Source organism: Orbicella faveolata, unplaced genomic scaffold (assembly GCF_042242905.1).
Source record: "Orbicella faveolata isolate gen_17 unplaced genomic scaffold, um_ofav_v1 contig_24, whole genome shotgun sequence".
Classification (NCBI taxonomy): Eukaryota; Metazoa; Cnidaria; class Anthozoa; order Scleractinia; family Merulinidae; genus Orbicella; species Orbicella faveolata.
In genome coordinates this window covers 7,206,273-7,223,355 of record NW_028301552.1, presented here as the reverse complement: position 1 = coordinate 7,223,355, position 17,083 = coordinate 7,206,273, and positions in this window count along the sequence as shown.

Sequence of the window (17,083 nt, the reverse complement as noted above, 5' to 3'; positions counted from 1 at the left end):
GCAACTGTGCATGGATAATATTTCAAATGGTCTCAATGAGTCCGACGATTCGTCGATATCGGACTCATCAGGAGAGTCTCTGTCAGCATCCCTGTTATTGCTGTCAAGTTCCGAAATGTTTACAGAACCTTTCTTTTCTCTTACCACGAATATTTGCCCGCCTTATACGATAACTATAGCTTCATCCGCGTGGCGAACTTTCGCTTCTTCACTCGTTGATGTATTTTCATTCGTTCTTCGCTGTTTTCGCTTTTTCGAACTGGTCCATGGTTTAAACGTGGTCTATGTTTACTTACAACATAATAGAGACACGCCTAATACCAAAAATGCTGGGTAGTCAGAACAACAATGCTGATCAACTGAGCAGTCAATTCGTGACATCCATATAGGTAATTCCCGCGAAAATCGTCTCGGTTGATTGCATACGCGCCATAGGGCTGTCAATCAAGAGGTAAACTTTTACTTCCGGTGAAAACGTAAAACCGCCATTTCTCCGCCAATATTTAGCCTTTTTCAATTTTTTTTCCAGAAATTAGAGATTATTCTTCGACCACTATTTTGACTCAAAAATCCAAATTTGAAGAAAATTGCCGACCCGAAGGTATACCAGAAGTCGACTCGGTGCACGCGATACAGAGTAACATCCCATCAAAGATCACTGCGGCTATGAAATTAAAGGGAGGATCCGAAATTAATTTCCAAATCGACGCCGGAGCAACGTGTGATGTACTCAAGCTAAGCTCCATCAAAGGAACGAAGTATGCTAATAGGATCACGCCCACAAATCAACTCCTAAAAATGTACAACGCCTCTACGCTCAGGCCGCTTGGAAAGTGCAAGGTTCAACTGACGCATTTCAGGGATAAAAGGAAGTACAAAGTTAACTTTACCATTGTAGAGGATGAACACCGTGTCAATCTGATCGGGAGTAAAACCGCCCAGCAAATGCAGTTAATTACAATCAGAAATGATAAGATCAAGCTGTGTTCCGAACCTGCAGAGTGCGCTTCTACAGCAAATGTGGACGTGAACCTGACAAGTAGCCGACAGTTCGAAGGACTTACCCTGAAACACGTGTTCTCCCAGTACGAAGATGTTTTTGATGGCCTTGGCAATCTGGGAACTCCATTGCGATTTGAAGTTGACGAAACGGTTAAACCTGTCCAACAACCGTTAAGAAGAGTGCCTGAAGCTTTAAGAACCCCGCTTAAAGAATATCTTGACGATCTAGAAGCTAGAGGTGTTATCGAGAAAGTTGAGAGACCGACCGAATGGGTAAATTCCGCGTTGATCGCAAGGAAAGCTAACGGTAACCTTCGCCTTTGCCTGGACCCTAAGCCCTTGAACAAAGCGTTGAAGAGATGCCATTTCCCTATGCCAGTCATTGAAGACATACTGCCGGAGTTGGGCAAGGCCAAAATCTTTACTAAAGTCGACTGCAAGGATGGTTATTGGCAAATAAAACTTACAGAAGAGAGTTCACTGCTTACGACCTTCGCCACACCATTTGGCAGATACAAATGGAATCGTATGCCCTTCGGGATTTCACCCGCTAGTGAAATATTTCAGCTCCGTTTACATGAAGCTGTTGAAGGCCTTGACGGAGTATATGCAATAGCTGATGACATCCTTGTAGCAGGCACTGGAGACACTATGAAGGGTGCGATAGCAGATCATGACCTCAAAATTAAGAAGCTGTTGAGGCGATGCCAAGAACGTAACATTAAGCTAAACAAGCAAAAAGTCGCTTTTAAGCAAACAGAGGTACCCTACATCGGACATCTCCTGACCTCAGAGGGAATAAAGGCAGACCCGTCCAAGGTTGAAGCAGTACTACGGATGGAGAGGCCGGCTGATGTAACTGGTGTTCAGCGGATTATGGGCACCGTGGGTTACCTAGCAAAGTTCCTGCCGAGATTATCCGAGGTCTCACAGCCTCTCAGACAGCTCACCAAGAAGGGAACAGAATTTTTATGGGACGAGATCCATGATAGAGCATTCAGCAGGATCAAAGAGATGGTGACAGCCCCACCACTGCTCAAGTACTATGAGCGAGAGAAGGACCTAGTCATTCAGTGTGACGCAAGCGAAGGGGGCCTGGGAGCCGCATTACTTCAAGATGGAAGGCCGCTGGCATACGCAAGCAGAGCCCTGACTGCAGCTGAGAGGAACTACGCCCAAATAGAAAAAGAGCTCCTTGCAATTGTGTTCTCAACAGAGAGTCAGACCATAAGCCCCTGGAAACGGTTCTTGCCAAGCCGCTGGTCTCTGCTCCTAAGAGATTACAGAGGATGATCTTGAAGCTTCAACGTTATGATCTGGACGTGCGATACAAGAAAGGAAGTGAGCTGCATCTCGCAGACACCTTGAGTCGGTACTACCCCAAGTTGGCAGAAGCAACTCAAGATCAGAGAGAACATGTCCTGTTCCCAAGATCTGCCTTTGAAGAGGGACTGGAAGTCGAGCAAGACGTTCAAGAAATAAACCACTTGCTGGTGAGCGAGCGCGAAGCAGAAATGTTCCGCGTAGAGACTAAGAACGATGAAGTTTTGCAAGCTGTGAAGGCCATAGTGCAGTCTGGGTGGCCAGCAGAAAAGAGAGAGCTACCTCCAACAGTGGCGATATACTATGATATCCGTGATGAATTAGTAATTCAGGATAGTCTACTCTTCAGAGGAGACAGGCTCGTGGTCCCTAAGACCCTTCGAAAGCGCATGCTTCAGACATTGCACTCCAGCCATCAAGGAATAGAATCGACGCTGAGGCACGCCAGAGAAACAATTTATTGGCCCAATATGAAGAGTGATATAAAAGATTTCACCTCAAAGTGCGAAACGTGTGCGTCCTACAGCACAAGACAGCAGAAGGAGGCGCTCATCAATCATGACGTTCCAGATCGCCCTTGGGCCAAAATTTCCACCGACCTGTTCGACTTAGACCGCAAGAGTTACATGGAGACCGTAGATTATTTCTCCGGTTTCTTTGAGATCGACAGGTTGTATGACCTGCAGGTTTCCACTGTCATCAGAAAACTGAAGTCACATATGGCACGATATGGGATTCCAGATGACGTTGTGTCGGACAGTGGTTCGCAGTACACAAGTCGAGAGTTCAAAAACTTCGCCAAGGAGTACGGTTTCAATTACGTGACAACAAGTCCCTACCACCATCAGTCCAATGGTAAAGCTGAGTCTGCTGTCAAGGAAGCAAAGAAGATCCTCAAAAAAACTGCAGCGTCCAAAAGTGACCCTTACCTGGCGCTGTTGGCTCATCGTAACAACCCACAGGAAGGATTTGGTACCAGCCCTGCCCAGCGTCTGTTAAGCAGGAGAACAAAAACAAACCTCCCTACTTCTAGCAACTTGCTGAAACCTAGCGTGGCTGAAGACACTCTAGAGAAAGACAAGCTGAGAAAGTTGAAGCAGAAGTTCTATTATGACAGATCAGCAAACGACCTACAGGACCTTCAGAAAGATGACGTTGTTCGGATGCAACCCTTTCGGCTGAACGAGAAAACATGGAAGAAAGCGAAAGTGCTGAAACCACTGGGCAGAAGATCGTATGTAGTGGAGTCAAATGGTCAGCTCTATATCAGGAATCGGAGACACTTGAAACGTTCTGCAGAGGCTGATAGTGTTCCAGCTGAGGAATGGTCAACGCCTTCAAACCACCATGACTCTAAAGTTAAGGATCACCTCGCCAATGAACAGCCAACGCTGAAGCCAGTGGCAACGACGGAAATTAATCAGTCCACGACCACCACTGAGTCAAATAAGGATCAGCCCTTATCGGCCACTTCAGTAGACCAAGATCGAACCATCAAAGATCAGCCCTTGAGACAACAAGTGGGAGACTGGTCAAACCGCCTAGTCGTTATACAGATCTTGTAACTCTTAAGGTCTAACGAGTGACATTTTAAGAACTGTTAGCGTATAGAAGAACTGACTCTTTTTTTTCTGTTTTTTCTCTCTCCTTTTTTTTCTTTTGAGGGAAGGATGTTATGATATTATGTAAATTTCTGTAGATATTATGTAAATTCTGTAGCTGTAATTTTCAGCGGACTTTCTGCCGTACATATAAATTATGTATTTTGAATTGTTAGTTTAGTCTTCTACCGTTAGCTGCGTGAATAAAGCTTCGAAACACTTTACACCAACGGATCTGCTCAACCTTTAAGATTCAAGCAATTAGAAACTTTATAATGGGAAGTAAGTTTTCTTCTAGAGGAAGAGGAATATTTATCTGTCTATGTCGATGCTCTTGTACACCATTGATTTTCTCGCGCGAAGTTCATATTGATATCACCATTAGTAATCAAGGACTATGAGAGTGCGTTCGCCGCCGCCGCTTTAATATATATATATATATATATATATATATATATATATATATATATAACTGCAGACAGTACTGTTTCGGCCTTCTGGGCCTCATCAGTGCAGTGCTGAAGACTAGGATGGAGGCTAAGCTTAAAGAGCCGCCCCAAATACTACACATGTGGTAGTATCTAAGCCATTACCAGAGTGCTCAAACTAGCGAGGTAGTGAGCATACGCAATTGCAACAGTAACGACTCATCCCAGTAGAGTGCTCAAACTGGACATGAAAGCAGAGCTTTGTATATGTATGTATGTATGTATGTATGTATGTATGTATGTATGTATGTATGTATGTATGTATGTGTCTATGTATGTGTGTGTGTGTGTGTGTGTATGTATATATATATATATATAAATATACAATATCATCTGCCAACCCGAGCTATCAACACTTAACAAACGTAATGAACTCGTATCATCTTGCCGCCACAGAAACAAAGCCCTCCTACGAAACAACTAACCCGTTAAATTTCGCGCTGCATATATTATGTAAATTATATTGTATATAAACGGTGGTAAAGATTATTCTTATTAAATCCCCTGATGAGTGGGCAACCACGAAACAGGCTTGTAGGGATGAACTTGTAGTTTATTTGTGTTTTTCCTCCCACATTGTATACATCGCTCTACTCTGATGTATTGAGCACTGTTCTACGAAAATCAAATTTTACACTTTATATATAAATATATATATATATAGGCAGAATAATATGGTTTTCCAAACGGTGACTTCCAGTAGAAGGATCAAAAGATACCGTGCTTCAATGTGAATTTTAGTTAAGTGTAAGATGAGGCGTCATGAAGCAAACTTCTAACTGTTCCGGCTTTTAATGTGACGTTTCGGCCTTCGGCCTTCTTCAGATTGGAACAATATTTACAAGTTAAAAAATAAAACGTTAAAAATCCTAGTAAGTTTACAGATTTGTATGTATATATATAAGATCAGAAAAATGTAAATATAATTACATAATGCTATACAACCTGAAATAATAGATTACATAACAAGCTAATGTCAACTTACAAGAACGCGCCGGGTGATAAGATTACAACAATGTATCTGCAAGCGCCTTAATTACTAAGTGTATAATAGTCAGTCTAATTCTGTATTGTAACAAGCTAATGGCAACTTACAAGAACGCGCAAGTGATGAGATTACAACAATGTATCTGCGAGCGCCTTAATTACTAAGTGTATAAGTGTATAATAGTCAGTCTAATTATGTATTGTAACGGACGCGATTTTTGGATCTAAATTCCCGTCTTTTATTAAGACCATGAGGGCTGAGTGTAAATAGCTGGGAGGTCCAATAGGCCTCTCTGGTCAATAACAACTTATCAATATACGCAGCAACCCCCTGGCTAGTAATTTGTTCGATGACGATAAAATTAATTTCGGACATTTCGTGCCTAGTACAATTAAAATGGACTGCAAGCTCACACGTCTTTTTGTTGGTGAGCATGGATGATTTGTGATTGCGAAAACGTACTTTAAATTCTGTTGTGGTGGAACCTACATACTGCAATTTGCATTTATTGCACGAGGCCAAGTAAACAACGTTTTTGGAAGAGCAAGACAATTTTTGCTTTATCTTGTAGACTCGGCCTGTGGAAAAGCTTTTAAATTTGGAATCTTGAATTAAAAAATTTTTGCAAAGATCACAACGAGTACAACATTTGAAGCACCCTCCCATTTCGTTCTCTGCCTGGTTTGCCCCGTTGTCGCCACGAAATTTAGATGGTGCTAAAATATCTTTGAGATTTTTGGTACGGCGATATGCTGGAAAAATCGATTTAGATGGAAAAATTTCAAGTAATTCGGGCGACGATCTCAAAAGATGAGCATGTTTCTTGATAACTCTCTGAATATCAGGCAGGATAGGATTGTAGTCAAGAACTAACGGAAAAAACTCTCTTGACAGGCTTGGCTTTTTTCTTAAGCAATTCTGATCTCTCAATACTAAGCGCTTTGTCGAATTGTTTGTCTACTAAAGCTGCATTATAGCCCTGAGACTTAAGATACCCTTTGTATTCAGCACACCTCTTGTTAAGAAAATCGTCAGAGGAACAATTACGTCTAATTCGTAGAGCAACCCCATAGGGAATAGCCCTTTTACAATGTGCCGGACGAGAACTTGAAAAAGGTAAATAAAGGTGACTATCTGTAGGTTTAGCATAAATATCTGTCCTAATAAAACCTTCCTGGAGGTGCAAAGTGAGATCCAAGACATTGAGGGTATGCTCCGAATAAACCAGCTCAAACTTGATGGTGGGATAAAGAGAATTGATGTATTCAGTAAACTCTAACAATTTAGGTAAACCATGTGGCCAAATATCGAAAACATCATCTCTATAACGCCACCATAACATGGGTTTCACGGCACCTTCATGGGTAGACAAGGCATTGGGAGAATGAACGACAATGGAGAAAGACTTTGCGAATTTTGTGATATGAATGAACTGATAATAACAGGAACGTGGTTTCCACATAGAGATATTCACAAAGCCACCTGGGTATCGCCGGATGGAAAAACGAGAAATCAAATAGACCATGTGCTGATAAACAAGAAGTTTCGTAACTCAACTCAGTAATTGACACCAGAGTCTATAGATCAGCAGACATTGGAAGCGATCACTATCTTGTATGCATGAAAGTGAAGCTAAGACTAAGAAAACAACAACCCAAAGAACAGGGAAGTATAAGGGCAAGGTATGACACCAACAAGTTGAAAGAAAAGAATGTTTTGGAAACCTTTATGATCACTTTGCAGAATAGATATCAGGCATTGGAAGAGGAGTCACCGGATGGAGAGGAGGACGACGAGATAGAAAAGGAGTTTCATATAATGGAAGAAGCATACACGAAAACAGCAGATGAAGTATTAGGCCGTCCTAGGAAGAAAAGAAAGCCATGGATAACAGAAGAATCATGGGCGCTTATTGACCAAAGAAAAGAGATAAACAAGAAGATTCTAAGTACTCGTTCAGAGAGGATCAAAAAACGACTAAGAACAGAATACAAGGAAAAGAGTAAAGAAGTTATGAAGAGCATAAGGAGTGATAAAAGGAAGTGGATGGATGGCATCGCAAGTGAGGCAGAGGATGCTGCAAGAAAACAAAAAATGAGAAAATTATACGGATTGACGAAAGTGCTATGCAATGAAAGACCTAAGAGCAGCACAGCCATCCTTGATAAGAGCGGTAATCTCGTGAGTGGAAAGAAAGAAATGCAGGCAAGATGGACAGAGCATTTTAGAGAAGTACTGAACAGAGAAGAACCAACAGATCCTATAACAATGGAAGATGAATGTGAGTTCGAGCTAGGCGAATTGATTGAAGAAATCGCGATCACTGAACCAACAATTGGCGAGATAAAAGTAGCAATTGAGCGTTTAAAGAATGGGAAATCTCCAGGCGTCGACTCCATCACGGCTGAATTGTTAAAGGCGCACAAGGAATTCTCGGCAACGAAAGTGCATCAGCTACTGAAGAAAGTATGGAAACATGAAAAGATCCCGGACTAATGGAAAAGAGGGTTGATCATCAAATTGCCAAAGAAGGGAAACCTCAAAGAATGTAAGAACTGGAGGGGAATTACTCTACTTTCAGTAGTCGGCAAAATACTTGGACGGATTGTGATTGATCGAATACAGAATGGAGTTGATATCAGACTGAGGAACGAGCAAGCAGGGTATAGAAAAGGCAGGGGAACAACAGAACAGATTTTCATATTAAGGAACATCATTGAACAAGCAAACGAGTGGCAGGCAAGCTTATATATTAACTTCATAGACTTTGAAAAAGCATTTGATTCCATCCACCGTGAAAGTCTATGGTTAATTATGCGGAAATATGGAATCCCGAACAAGATAGTAAGGATGGTAAAAGTGTTCTATGAAGACTTCAATTGTGCTGTAGAAGATCAGGCAGAAGCATGTGAGTGGTTCAGCATCAAAACAGGCGTCAAGCAAGGATGCAATATGTCTGGATTTCTATTCTTGATAGCTATGGATTGGATTATGAGAAGGACTGTAGGAAAAGGAGAAAACGGAATCAGGTGGAACTTTACATCTAAACTCGATGATTTAGATTTTGCAGATGATGTGGCGCTTTTGTCTTCTACTAAACAGCATATACAGAACAAGACTACTAAAATGAATGAGGAAGCAAGACGGGTCGGGCTGAAAATCAACAAAGGAAAGACAAAGGTGATGAGGATCAACGGGAAGAGTCAGGAGAAGGTTGCAGTAGATGGGCAAGATATCGGCGAAATTGAGGAGTTTAATTATCTGGGGGCTACCATTTGTAAGGAGGGAGGAGGAATGAAAGATCTGAAAAACAGGCTGTCCAAGGCGAGAGGGACATTTGCCAGACTCAAAAGAATATGGAACTCAAGGAACATCATGAAGAGGACCAAGCTTAGACTGTTTAAAACCTTAGTTGTACCGGTGCTACTGTATGGATGTGAGACATGGAAGATGAACATGGGAGATGACCAACGAATAGATGTGTTTCACAACAAATGCCTCAGGAGGATTCTCAAAATAAAATGGCAAGATCACGTTACCACTAGAGAGCTCCTTGAGAAGGCAGAGACGAAGTTCCTTAGTGAAGAGGTTAAGAGGAGAAGATGGAAGATGATAGGGCATGTCTTACGACAAAACAGAAACAGCCATACCAACATAGCCCTATCATGGACACCTGAAGGAAAAAGGAAGAGAGGAAGGCCTAAGACCACCTGGCGAAGAACAGTTGAGAGAGAGAGGAACAGTGCAGGATGGCGTACATGGGATGAGGCAAGAGCTGCTGCAGCCAACAGAGAAAATTGGAGGCATTCTGTGGAGGCCTTATGTGCCACGAGGCACAAAGAAGCTAAGTGAAGTGAAGTGTGGCCAAATATAGAAAACATCATCTCTATAACGCCACCATAACATGGGTTTCACGGCACCTTCAGATTTAGCTTTCTCATCAATCAAACCCATTGCCAAGTCGGCAAAACTACAAGCGTTTTTGGGCCCCATGGCTGTACCGTGTTTTTGCACAAAATTTTTTCCAGAAAATTGACAATTGTTGGTCTGGAGACAAATTTCAATACCCTCTACAATGCAATCGGTTGATGGAAACTTATCAGATCTAGAATCAAGAGCTTTTCTAACAGCTGAAATTCCTAAATTATTGTCAATGTTGGGAAACATAGCGACTACATCCCAAGACACCAGCAAGCACCCAGGTGGTAAGGGGCCTTTCTCGGAATTGAGAATTTCGATCTTGTTAATGAAATCTGTAGTATCTTTAACAAATGAAGGTAAATTTTGAGCTAGGGGCTTTAGATAAAATTCAGTAAAGGCCAAAAGTCTTTCGATTGCCGTTCCGCAACAAGATGTAATTAGGCGGAGAGGGTTGCCTTCCTTATGCGATTTTACATTGCCAAAAGCCACTCCCGGTTTTGGTTCCAAGTTGGCAACCCATGTGGCAATCTCTTGACTAATTTGGCTTTACCTAACCAATCTCGACGCCAATTTTTGATCTTTTCAAAATGCTCCATGGTAGGGTCATAGTTAAGTTTATCATAATGGAGATTGTTATTAAGTTGCTCAAACATCTTATCCTGATATTCATTCTTAGAAACAATAACAAATCTGGATCCCTTATCTTGAATTCTAAACACATTATCACTAGATTTAAGTTTACTTAAGGCTAACCTTTCCTCTTTCGTCAGATTGTCTTTGGCTCTTCTTAAGTTTTTGGGCTCAAGAATGTCTTTCTTAACTTTGTTTAAGAAAATTTCGACTTCAGGAAAGCTGGACTTTGGAGGCATCCAATTGCTAGTAGAAGGGATTGATGGAAGTCGTTCATCTACTGTTTGGTTACTTTCGTCAGAATCTTTGCCATGATGGAATACAACAAGACGAATTCGTCTCTCGAATTTGTCCAAGTCATCGATGGTTTTTTGCCAGTTAACATCTTTAGGCGCCGGGCAGAACGCTGGCCCCCTCACCAGAAGGGATTGTTCAGCCTCCGAAAGTTCACCAGATGTTAAATTGATGGGTTGTAAATCCGGTAGATTCTCATCGTTAGCAAGCGGTAAACTGGCTTGATGCGGATTGGGGTGTGGTGCCGTTCTTCCTAGGAGATTTCTAGTGAAGCGCCGTTTTCTTCTCCTGGATTGTCCAGTTCGGTGGTTATGGTGGACTTCTTCTTGTGGTGGATTGTAGGGTGTGGCCAATGTATATTTACGGCGGGCTTTCTTTAACAGATCAAATTCTAATCTCTCCATATGTCTCCGTGCTGTTCTCCAAATTGTTTTAGCAGCAGTCTCGTCATAATTCTCAAAAAGTTTTTCGCGTTCAAAGTTTAACTGCCTTTGTAACGATTTTGTTTTGGACCATGCTGCTTCAGAAACTTCCCGCAGGATGTTAGATGAGGCTGCAAGCAGATGTTGTTTGCAGGATTCTTGTAAGTTGCCATTGTCTTTAACAAGTTGAAGGTCAAATGATAACAAAAGGCCTTTAGGAATTCGGCTTCTCTTGGTACATCGAAAGATATACTTTATATATATATATATATATATATATATATATATATATATATATATATATATAAATTCTATTTCCTTGTGGTGAATGGATTTCAAAAAGCGCTCAACTCTTAGAGGAGCATAGTATATTCATTAAATGTAGTTCAGGGCTTCAGGAGTGATTCATCGTTTTATTGCTACAGACCTGTTTCGTATGGTCAACAAGTGACCACACTCATCAGGCAACATCAACGAATGACCGGTTAATTTAAATGCTGGCGGTTAAATACAAATTCAAATAGTTGCTATGGTGCTGATTATTGCGTTACGTTATCTTAAGGTTTTTGAGTACATATCTGTTTCTGTGAGGGCACGAAGTTGCTAATTCATTACGTTTGTTGAGGCTACATAGGTCTTTCCTGCAGATTATTAGAAATTTTTCGTAAAGACATAAACTGCATTTTTTAGTTACGTTGTTGTAAGGCTTGGATTTTCTGAGGACTTTCCATGCTATATTGAATGGTTTCTTGGCGTCTTTCAGTTTCCATACATGTTTTGACAGCCTCAACAAACGTAATGAAGTAGCAACTTCGTGCCCTCACAGAAACAGATATGTACTCAAAAACCTGCAGATAACGTAACGCAATAATCAGCACCATAGCAACTATTTGAATTTGTATTTAACCGCCAGCATTTAAATTAACCGGTCATTCGTTGATGTTGCCTGATGAGTGTGGTCACTTGTTGACCATACGAAACAGGTCTGTAGCAATAAAACGATGAATCACTCCTGAAGCCCTGAACTACATTTAATGAATATATATATATATATATATATATATATATATATATATATATATATATATATATATGAACTCGTATCATCTTGCCGCCACAGAAACAAAGCCCTCCTACGAAACAACTAACCCGTTAAATTCGCGCTGCATATATTATGTAAATTATATTGTATATAAACGGTGGTAAAGATTGTTCTTATTAAATCCCCTGATGAGTGGGCAACCACGAAACAGGCTTGTAGGGATGAACTTGTAGTTTATTTGTGTTTTTCCTCCCACATTATATATATATATATATATATATATATATATATATGAAAACGGTGTTAAAGACTGAATCAGGTGTTTTTTGATTTTTTTTTTTTCATTTCTTTGTTTTTTTTGTTTTTTTTTTCTGCTTTCGCTATGACAGCAGCTTGTAAATCTTACCTAGCATGAAATGTAGGAACTCCTTGCCGCATGTTTCATTTATTTAGGTATTTTTTTCATTATTTATCGACCCCCCCCCCCCCTTTTTTCAATTTTCGTTAAGTTTAGCCCAGGCTACACTCGTCTGAATTCAGTTCGCGCGGTGACTCTGACAAGGAGCGACCGATTAGCGTTCTGTATTTGCTGTCTAAAGGAAGTCTGCCCGAGGACATCATTAAGTCCAATGAAGGCCCAAGTCTAACGATTTGCTAGTAAGCGTCGTCCATTATCGTACCTGAGGCGGGCCTGAGGACATGTGTAAACTGTACGGGTCACATTTAGTCCCGTAACAGAAAGCCGTTTGCCCTGTGGCGATAATGTTGTGCTTGCTTTAGACAGCAAAAATTCTTTCGCCACATCAATTTAGGGCTTAGACGTGCAATGGACTAGACATTTCTAGTTGCTGTTGGCGTCATTTGCTTTGAACTTTGATGTAGCTAAAGACTTCGAAAAAAAATCTGTTGAAATCTGGATGTGCCGTTCCGCGCTCTACAAAATTGAAGCGCTGATCGTGGGTAGAATTTCCTTGTTTTATCAATTTTAGGCGTTCTCGGCTTAGCTAAGTATCAGAACTGTCTGTGATTCGCTAGCGCGGAAGAAATTTATTTGCGTGGCTTCCGAGCGATAATTGACGTAACGACAACATGTTGAGTGTTCGCTTACTGCTAACTATGGCCTAGTTTGTCTGAAGTTCAATCGATTCTCGATGTAGGAAGCTCTTGTTCAGTCCATTTAGGACGATGCAGGCCTTTAGAAAGCGATAGATTAGCTCTCCGCCGCGGTTTTGATATCTGTACGTTCGTGTTGATTTAGACTCCAATTTCATGTTAAAAGCACTCTTAATTAAATTGTACAATTCATGATTCAACGAAAAGACGGTGAATTTAGTCTTCCTGGCCTCAAAAGGCATACAGGAGAGTTATTTGCTGCTATTTGAGCTACGATAAGCCTCGTGGAAAGCTAGCTCTAGGACAGAATTGTAGCAAGTTGGATTATCAGTGACAAGTCAAATTCTATGGCTATGTTTTTGCGAATCCGGTCAGATATTGAAATGAAATGTCACGTAACGGCTACTTTTTGGCTGAAATATAGAGGTAAATAACCGATTCCACTGCTTACCATGCTCTTGTTAGCGTGACTGGCTAATTTAACCCACAGTAAAGACATAGTGAGGTCATTTAGGTGAAATCGCAGAGGTTAACCCTGTCTAAATTAGTACCGCGGCGAACCAAATGATCAATTTAAGCTCTAATTTAGTTTTGTTTGGCTCGTTCGACTCATTTGCAGCGACTTTAAAGGCTTGTATAGGCATGGTATGGACTCTATTAAGAGTACACGAGGTAGATAGCACTCCCGGTGCGACATGGCCATATTTATGTACATTTTCTAACCGTTTTTTCAAAAACATGCCCGCTATTTTGGTGCAAAGTCTTTAACACGGTTTTCATAAATTCAGACACACACACACACACACACACACACACACACACACACACACATATATATATATATATATATATATATAGATAATAAACAATGGTAGCAAGACTTCAATTCATCGTTTTATTCTGTTCAAGTTCAAGAAGTTTCTACTGCTCCTTTCACCAAGTTGAGCGCTGTCAAGAATGAATTACCAGGTTAAAGATTTCAGTTATTCGACCAAGAACATCCCGCTGGCAAGTGAAAGCAAGTATATCTCATAGCAACCTAAAGTTAGCTTTTAATTGCCAGCTTGCAATAAAACGATGAATTGAAGTCTTGCTACCATTGTTTATTATCTACACTGCTCCTCTCAGAGTCGAGCGCTCTATAAATTTATTCTGTTCAAGTTCAAGAAGTATATATATATATATATACTTCAAATAAATGATTTCAGTAGCTGACTACTTTCAACCTCTGTCTATTGCTAAATCAACATTTTTCATCATCAACACAGGTTTTAAAGACAAATATATCATAGTGCCAAAGTTCATGCCAGTTTTAAGGGGTCCCCTGTATGAACCACGATTTGTTGATACTTTGCGTGGCGGCGCCAGTTTCCGTAGACTTTCAAGTCTTATAGAACTAAAATATTTACATCAGGCTTCAAATTTCGTGCCAAATATTCCCACATTAGCTGGTAATGTTTAAGTGTAAAAGCTAATTTGTAAAAGTATATTTTTTACGAACATTATTCTAAGCTGAAAGCTCAAATATAAGTAAAGAAACGTTTTCAATCGCGTGCTTGATTACCGTAAACAAACTCCGTGCAACTGATTCGAGTATTTCCCCTGATGTATAAAATAGACAGCATTTACATTGCCGTTCCTTGGTTCAGGCTCACTCTAATCGAACTTCCCCTCAGAGTACTTTTCCACCGATTCCACACAATATTTGACCGGACAAACATCAACAAATGAAATCCGAATACAGCCAAAGAAATATAGTTCTCCCAAGGTTAACATCCCAAAGCCAAGAAGATTCAAAGCCGTGTTCGTGAACATAAATAATAAACAAGGACAGTTCCCTCAAACTTCGATAAATGCTACCGTAGAAGCGTTTCAACTCACCCAAATCCAACGCTGAGAGCACAAAATATCGAAGCTTACGGCGAGTGAATGGGAAGAAGGATCCACATGCTCACATGTTCGTCACACCTCTTATCAAATGTTTTAGTAACGGTACCAGTTTACTGGCCGTGACATTTCATGCAAGAATCAAGCGGGGTGGTCATTTCGGTGTCCAGGAATGTGGATTTAGTACCCTGCGGCTTAGCTAGTACCCTGCGTAACAGGCGTATTTTTTGCTCATGCGGCTGTTTTGTTTCTTCCACAAGGGCAGAGGTTAGTCACCAGATCCAAAGCGCTTCTCTATCATCTGTGTCCCTAGGTCGAATTTCATGTAGCTCACTTAACGCCCACCTCATGATCACGGGGTTCGTACTTCTAGCCTATATCGGTTATGAACAACTTTACTTTCCGTTATCAGGGAAAGATGAGTCACTTAAGAGAGAAGCAAAGATTGGGAAATCAAAAGCCTATCACTCAGCTTTTTGCTGACAGAATCACCTGTCTACCTTTAGCTGTCAAAGATGGCCTTAAAAGTAAGTGTGCTGTGCTTGACTCGTACAGGCAGTTTTTGGGCGTCAAATTTGCAAAGCTTACCACGCATATTACTCACAGAAAACTATGTTTGTAGCCGTTTTAGGACAACGTAACGTAGGTTGAAAATAATACCGTGTTTTGGTAAAAGCTTTAGATTTTGCTGACACTCGCTCATGTATTTGAGCCGTACAAATAACAGGAAAGTTTGCATCATTATCGCGCAAAGTAATAATCTTGACAACAGCTTTGCCGCTGGTCCTCTGTTAATAAAAAATGAAATTCTCACTTTGTTTTCTTAATTAAACAAAATCATCCACTCCCAACAATTTAATGAGGAAAGTTAAGACAGTTTGAGCACCATGTGTGTTCCGAGCAGGACCCCCCGTCCCACTTTAAGGGGTTGCAAATGGAAATACTTGGTTTTCCACCGAAGTCTGAGGCGAAGAGTGTTGCCATGGCAAAGTCACAATGGGTGTGATTCTCTTTCTGTACATTTCTTGCGCCACATTTGAAGAATAGCGCGCCATTATTTCTAGAGATGGTCTTGATTAAGTTTTTACTGTTTTACTGGAACTACTTATGACGTAATCACTTTCCTTATTTCCATAATACAAAAACGTAAATATCTCTATTTTGAAAAGCTTTTCAAATAAGCAGCAATTATTTTTTACTTCATAGGCACTATAAACTCCTTAACTTCTCATATAGTTTGTAGTCTTGTGCTAGTTCATGTAAAATTCATATTTAGCAATTTTCATTTATTTTTTGTTTATTGCCCCCATGAAAATATAGATTACCAAACTTCATTCATTTTCAAATACGGGAGCAATTTTCATATCGATCGGATTGGACGGAGACTGTTAAAAGGCTGATAAAAATACATGGTATCTTTCAGAAAAAAACTGTATTGAGACATGGTAAAAGAAAAGTTAATCGAGTAATGCATATAGTGTTTATTTTATGTCCTATCGAGCGTCATTTTGTGAAATTTAAATTTCGGATGGACGAAACTTTAACTTGGGCAAGACATAGCACAATATCAAGTCGAACAAATGTCAGTGTCATTCATGCGAGACATGTTCTGACGTCAGTTGAAGTTGAAAGTGAAAAAGTGCAAGGGTAGGTGCGCCGACTTCATGTAGTTGCGGGGGTATATCAGAGGGGTTTTGGGCTTGAAGTCACGAGCTGGCTTCTTCCACTTTAAACCGAGAGTGATTTGTTAATTATAATGATAAATGGCTGAATGAACCACTATGTATGCAATTTTTCGGCTTTGGCTAGGAACAGGAAGTTGATTTTTACATTAATTTGAAATTGCTAAAATGACAGGCTTGTTCAAAACAATTAATCTGCAGTTTCCTAATAAGAAGCAAATTCGTAATGAGTGATTGATTAATGGGCTGCACGAGTGGAAAGCCTATTGAATTAAAGAATTAAACCTTAAAAGGACTAGTTTAATATTTAGGCGCATCAAAGATGAAAATAATTGTCCGAGCTATATAACAGAACTTTTAACGAGAAACTCAGACCGACACACAATAACCAGTCGCTATGCAAAATATAACTTAGTGTGCCTCTCCTATAACAGAGAAACGGAAGGGGGGCGAACTTTCCAAGCCAATGGAGCAAAACTATGGAAGAGCATCCCTTTAGACATTCGCAAGAAAGACTCCATTGGCTCCTTTAAATCTTCTGTTAGAATTTTTTTTTGTCCAAAAACTCTTTGCTTAGTTTTTAGCTGTGCATATCTAGACTTAGATTTTTAAAATTTTTAACTTTTATCATATCTTTAAATTTTAGCTGTATTCTATTTTGTAATTTTTATTATCTTATAAGTGTAAATC